The following is a 7,289-nucleotide window of genomic DNA, read 5'->3' as shown; positions in this document are numbered from 1 at the left end:
CAAGCGCCTCAGTCTTTGGGGTTGTGCTTGGAAGTTTAATTGTTTCCAAAACATCTAACACATTAACCATTCTTTTCCTTTTTGGGGTCACTGTTGGCCCCTTTTTAATTTTTGATGCTTCAATTTCTTCTGATGGACTTAAAATTTCTGATACCTTCATTCCCTCAGCTGATGCTTTCGCTTCTTCCGTCTTTGGTTCTTCCATCTTTTCTGTCGTTGGCACTTCGGCCATTTCTGTGACTTCTGGCAGCAGGCTTGGCTCTTCAGCCTCGGTGGCCGAAGAGGTCTCACCGGTGAACTAAGGCACCGTGGCTGGTTCAATATAGCGTGGCCGGTGTGTGAGAACTTTTACCCTTTTTCTCTTCGGCGCTGGCTCGCTAGGAGCAGCTGCAGCTTTTTCTTTCGCAGAAGTTGTGCCTTTTCTCTTTTGCCCCCGTATTGGATAGCGATAGTCGGGGTAGACAAACCCGACTGCATCAAACACTCGGTTGAGTCTTTTCCTTTTTCGGCCTCCGAAGGCCGCTGACAATGCAGTGTCTTCGGCCTTCGAATATACCCCAAGCAATTCATCACTTACAGTCTCAATGCTCTTTAACCAATCATCATCTGGTTCAACGAACTTGTCTCCGTACTTGAATGTATACTTCAGCCTGACTAGCCCACCTTCGTCAGTTTCTTTAACAGTTTCTTTCGGCATTTCCCAATTATCTGCAAGAGGCCATACTCTGAAGGCAATGTGTTCTTGTATTAAATCCCTTGTCCCAATAAAAGAGCAGACTACGCCGAAGGCCCGTTGGCATTCTTCGGCTACTTCATCCATTTCTACCTTCGGTTTCCGGAGTCCGAAGCGCTGCCAGATGGGGCACATGATGACATCCTTAATATCTTCTCGAACCTTCAAATCATTTTTACATAGAACCATTCTTTCATCCATTCTCCGGGCCATCTCTTCCGAAAGGTGGGCACGGGACAACTTGATCCAGAGCGAGCACCGAAGTTGTAGCAACCAAAGTTGTTATGATATTGCTCTTTACCCCAGGGCTTCGTTTCGTATAACAATTCATGTATATTGCAAAAGCTTTTCGCACTTGGCTCTAGACTCTAACTCTTCACAGCCCAGACGAAGATTCCCATTCTTATTATTGCTTCAGGGGTAAGTTGATGAAGGTAAACCTGATATATTTTCAGAACTTCTACCACGAATCTGCTTAAAGGGAATCGTAGCCCAGCTTTTAAAAAGCTTCAGAAGATAACGACTTCATCATCTTCGGGAGTTGGCACAGTTCTTTCTCCGGCATCTGCTCTCACAATGGACATATCTCGAAAATATCTCCCCTTCATGTTTTCAAGGTGACTTTGCCCAATAGTTGATTTTCCGAAGACTGAATGGCTTGGTCGCCATGGTCGATCTTCGGAATCTTCACCCCCACTGTCTGCATCATAACTGTCACTATCACCAGTATCTTCAGATAAACCTTCTAAAATCTCCCTTGTAATCTTCTCCGTATTCGTCTTTGCTATTGACTCAAGAAAAACCAGATGCATCTCTTCAGAAAGACTCAGCTTCATTTCGGCAGCAACCTTCTTCTCCTCAGACATCCCTTCGGAATTCTTGCCTCTCGCTTCCGAAGCTTAAAACTAGGGAGGCAACCAAATATTTGTGGGCAGAAAACTATTTGAGCAGGCAAAACAGATGGCAGGAGAGCGTGCCAAATAAATTGTGGTGAGCCCCTATTTATACACCCATTATGTCGAAAACTGGAGGGTCCCGTTTGTCAAAGACTGTTGCTATTCTAGCAAAGGGAAGGTGTTTTTTCGGACCTTCGGCTCAAAGCCTTCGTCCATGTCGCAATATAAATTTATCATTCCAGCAAATTAATATTGCGAGGGGCTACTGTTGGGGGCCTTCGGTTTCCGAAGGTCCTCAAAAACGTGATTTGACAATGTTTTCTAAGTATGCGAGCAGGTATCTTCGGAATCAGGAATCAGGTTGCGGGTATACAGAAGCATGGTCAAGACGAAGCTTGACTGGGACGGCGATCATGACGAAGGATAAGATGATCACGAAGCTATATGCAGAAGAGCTTCGGCATCACGGCGGAAAAGGGAAACCGACTTAAAGATGAAAAGCCAAACTAGACCTCGAAGAATTACTATAGGGTTATTGATAAATGTAAAGGGCATTATTGTAATTTTGCATGGGCTGCGACCCGTGCCTATAAATAGGTGAACAGTATCCTTGTACTGTTCACGTTGACTTGGCATTCACTTTTACGCCACGCCTGTATTTTCTTTCCTTCAAGCCGAAGGTACATTTGCAATTTATCTTTGCATACACAAGTAATATAAATAGAAATATATTAATAATAATGATGTTTACAGAAATTACGCTACTTTCTATTCTTTGTTTGAATGTTTTTCATCTTTTACCATGATCATGAAGGTATGTCCTTCATGACCTTCATCCTAAATTCGTTATATCCGAAGGGAAATAACGATTTGAAGGACGAAGGGCTTTTGATATTTAACATTTTATGTTGCCTTGTTCTTGATTCATAGTACTTGAGAACAAGTTCCCAACAGGGAGGGCCTCAGGTGTTGGCTCAGCCGGGTTAGGTGTGAGCAGAAGGATTGTCCTCTCATATAAGGGCCGGTTTGTCATCCTTCACTACCTATACTCATGATAAGTACAACCACTCGAGACTGTATGGGCATTCACTCAATCTGAACTCGTACGGTCCAAACCCCTGGGTAATGAAGGCTGGGGAGCACCGGGAGGATAAGGAGGGGGAATGTTTTGTCCGGTTTGGACATGGCGGTGGCCTGACTCCTTCAGGTATAACCGTTAAGGTAAGGACGTGCGAGGAAGGAAAGAGATTCGGCATTTGGGTCTCACGACGGTGAGATCACAGAAACCAGACTAGTGGGTAAAGTGTAACCCTCTGCGCAGAGTTCAAACCTATTTGAATAGTCTGTGTCAACAGGAATGGACGAGTCTGGTGTGGTATGACAATTAGTGTTTTGTTTTCCAAAAATGCTTTTGAGAAAAGTGGTTTTTAAAAGGTCCGGCGGTTGAGCCGTGAGCTATGGTGGACGGGAAGTTCAGTAGCTGTTTTTGAAAATAAAAACCAGTGGGAAACTGCTGAGATACCTGGATGGTTTAGTCCAGGGGATTTTGTTCTATACTGAAAAACTTCCTGCTCCTTTGGGAGAGGATGCGCTTTGAAAAATACAAAATGTTCTACAAAACAACCCTACATAAAATATTGCTGTTTCTGCAAAATATCCTAAGCTCCACATATTCCATGTATTATATCTGATTTCCCCATTCCGCGGGTGAAGGTGGGCTGCTGAGTACGTTTGTACTCACCGAGCTTATTTGTTGTTTTTCAGAAAATGAGATCGAGTAAGAGTTACGACTGTTCCCAACCTTGTCTGTGGCTGTTGGACCGCTGATTTGCTTCGCTGCGTATATCGGGCTGCTTCAGCCCCACTCGGATGATATGTCCCGAGTTGTGGACCAACTCTTAAAGTTGATCGCCACCTTTATAGGTTTGTCTCGTTTAAGCAGATCTGTAATCATCTGATGTATAAATGTGTTTACTAGCCTCCTGGGACTAGTAATTGTATCACATTTGAGTCTCAAGGGATTGGGGCGCTTCAGATGGTATCAGAGCTGTTAGGTTCGCCGCAGGACGTAACCCTTAGCCTGATCCAAAAGTTTTTGAGTCAAAACTATTTTCTTAAAAAATTCTTGCTCTCATCCCTTCATTTCAAAAATGCTTTCCCCCTTTCCTTCTCTCAGAAGTCAGATGGAGGTCCGCTGCCAAACCAGCTTGTGCCAGAATGAAGATGGTTTCCCCAAGTTGCTGAGAGCATGCACAGTCCGCCTCGGAATTAGGAGTCAGCCAGAGTATGATGGTCGTGAATTCATCGAGCATGACACAGAGAAGTGTGTCGTGACTGTATACATTGGATCCAGTCCGTACCATGTGGAATGGAGTGTCACAGCTACTAGGCACATATTCAAAGACACCTACCAAGTCGTCGCTCGCAAGGCATTGAGGGCCCTGTGTCAAATCTAAGAAGAAGAAGTGGCTGACACACCTCTCAGATTCTTTCAGCCATTTCAGAGAGACCGTCCCGTTTGGACGGCCAGGATGCGTGCATTGGAAGTGCAGCAGCTGCTTGAGGACGACCCCTTAGTCGTGTACCTCACTGCCTACCTGCTCACCCTGGATGCCCAGTATGATTTCTTGGCTCGGCACCACCGTCAGATGATTGCCCGAGCAGAAGATGCAGAGAAGCTCAACCGTAAGCTCCATGTGGATCTCACCACAGCTCAAGCCCGTGTAGCTGCCTTGGAAAGTCGTGAAGTCATTGCTGTTGAAGCCCTGAAGCAAGCCAAGGATGAGCACGTCCAGAAGCTGATGGAGGCCTACTTGGTAACCCATAACCAACATAGAGCCCTTCGGATCCAAGAGGCCGCTTCATCCAACCCAGTTCAACCCATGAGAGCTGAAGATCCCCAGATTCTTGAAGGTCACCCGGTCTCTACAGAGGAGAGAAGAAGGCTTGGGAACTCCTGGAAGGAGCCATAGTCTTAGAAGGAATTCCAGTCTCCACTCAGGCTATGGATAAGCAAGAGCACCCCGAATCATCCCAAGATCCCCCGCCAGAGTTGTTTGAGCCCCTCACCATGAAGAAGATTCCAGCACCCTCCCTTGAGATCAAAGAAGAAGCCGCAAGCACCCCACCAGCACCGCCGCCCTCTGAGGAGCTACAAGAGCCAGTCCCGCTTGAAGAAGAGTTCGACCCCGCCTTGCCATCTCAGTCGCTGCCAGAAGAAGTCATCAACATCAGCTCCCTCTTGACCCATCCAGGAGATGTCTCAGATTGAAGTTGTGTGCCAGCCTCGCCACAAGAGAAGCTGCTAGATCTGAAGTTAGTTATGCCCAGTCCTCTACATGTATTGGGTAGTGAAGTTTTCTTCACTTTGTCCAGAGCCCTGCATGTATGAGAGGTAATCGTGTAGACTCGTGTTTTGCAAAACTCTAATTCTGTGTCCCCTAGGGAATTTCAAAATGAATTTCGCTTGATGTTTTCTCCCCTTTTGAGTGCATATGTGATGCTTTAACGTTAGTGCTCATAAGTTGCATTTAGCATAGTTCTCAATTCAGGAGCCAAGCAATAGTAGTTATGCTTAGCCCCCGAATTTGAGTAGTCTATGCTTTGGAAAAACTCTATTCTTCCCTTATTCAAATTATTTGATTTGTTTGTGCTTATCATTGCTGAGCTTGTGTGTTTTCTTTCTTTTTAAGAAAGGTTTTCTCTAAAAACATAGATCACAAATTAGAGCTAATCCTCACCTTATGCTTCCATTCTCATCTTAACCCAGCTTGAGAGAAAAGTGCCTTACCCAAGAATATACCGAGAAGCTTACCCTTGAAGCCTGAAATAAGCTACAGAAGCAACCAGTCCAGTCGCTCAGTCAAAAGGACCGACCGTGAGAATAAAAGCACTGCCCCCTGAGTCAAAGTAAACAGGAAAAGATGACAGAAGGAGTTATTACCATACAGAGAGGCAAAGATTCTTGGAACCGGAGACCACAAACATCAGGGTCATTGACCCCACCACTCACCCTTGCCCCCGCACACGTGCCTCGCCCCCATGCGCACTACTGCCGCTCCACGCCCCCCCTTTGCAGCGCACCACCACCGCCCCACTTCCCCTTTGCAGCGCACCCACCACCGCTATTACCGCCAGCAACACCATCCCCCCTTCCCCACCCATTGTCGCACCTGCTGCCTCGTGTCACCTGCTCCATCACCACCACTCCGCACCCGAGCACCACCTCGCATACTGCTCGCCTATAAAACTCCCCCACCAGCTCCCTCAGTTCCCATCCCAAGCAAAGCACACACCTGATAAAAATCCCCTCTGCCAAATCGCAAGCAACTCCATTTTCCACTACCTGCCCCTAAGATCACAATGCTTGGTGATTCTTGGGTTGAAGACTGTTGTACATGGTTCATAGTCCTTGGTTTCCTCCTCTGTATGATGGTAATACTCTTTGATAGACTCCTCCAGTGGGAAGAGCAAAGATAAAGAAAGGGTAAATGAAAAGAAGATAGTGAAGAGAAGATAAAAAGAAGGTTCTCCCAGAATCAACCCTGTGTCAGTCATCTCTCCGCAGCCAGCTCAAGCAGCAACAGCAAAAGAAGGCCCGTAACACCCTTGTTATGAGGTATTTCAAGAAGTTCAAATCTCCAAGATTCAAGAGTTCTACCCTCATTCTTTTTAAGTGGGGTAGTGTTCCAGTAAGGTTCCAGCTATGGAGAAAAAAAAGAAGGCCTGTAGCAAGCTTGTGGAGGACCAGATCATCAAAGCATATAAGTTTCAGGATGAGAAGTGGTCACCCAAGTTCCATTGATGAAGCACCAGAAGACCAATCAAGAAAGGAATCCATGTGGGAGTTCGCAAGAGAAAGGTTTGCGTGTTGGCATCAATGCTTCCTCAATAAGCTAGCTGCCAAGCGAAAGCCAGAAGCCTGAAGATGATCTTTGAGTAGCCAGAATCAGCGTTTGCAATCAGCAACCAGATGCTCCTCAAAGGCCAGATTTTGTTGAAGCTCCAGTGAAGATATGTAGCTGAAGTAAAGCTATACCCATAACCCTTCTAAGCCGAATCTCGAGGACGAGATTCATTTTAAGTGAGGTAGATTTGTAGCATCCCAAAATTTCAAATCCTAAAATTTTCACAAACTTGCTCTAAATTCAAAATGAATTTCAAATTTCATTTCAAAATGTTTGTTTGCGAGTTATATCAACAAATAAATTATAGTGGTCTATATTCTCTCCAAAATCCTCCTCAAAATATCCTACAGATATTTCCTCAGTGATTCCCTCAGATTCTTTCCAGAAATACTGCCCAGATATTTTCCTAGTGACCCCCCTCAAATTCTTTCCAGAAATACTGCCCAAATATTACACCGATATATCTCCAAGTATTTTCCTCCTGAGAAAAACCTTCAGAATCATTTTTCAAGTCCCTAAAATATTTTCTTCATAACTTTCCTCATGCTCATACGTATACGTATGCCTCCGGTGTCATACGTTGAGCTCTACAAGCTAATTACACTCATATAAGACAAATCCATGCTAATCTCCCACTAATCCTCTCATCCTCCCACTAATCCTCTCATCCCTCCCCCTAATCCCCCCACCATGGCTATAAATAGAGGGGCAAGGGCCACCTCTCATCCCACCCCAAGCCATTTCATGGCAACT

The sequence above is a fragment of the Zea mays genome, chromosome 5, assembly GCF_902167145.1.
Source record: "Zea mays cultivar B73 chromosome 5, Zm-B73-REFERENCE-NAM-5.0, whole genome shotgun sequence".
Taxonomy (NCBI): Eukaryota; Viridiplantae; Streptophyta; class Magnoliopsida; order Poales; family Poaceae; genus Zea; species Zea mays.
Note: the sequence above shows the minus strand (reverse complement) of the source record.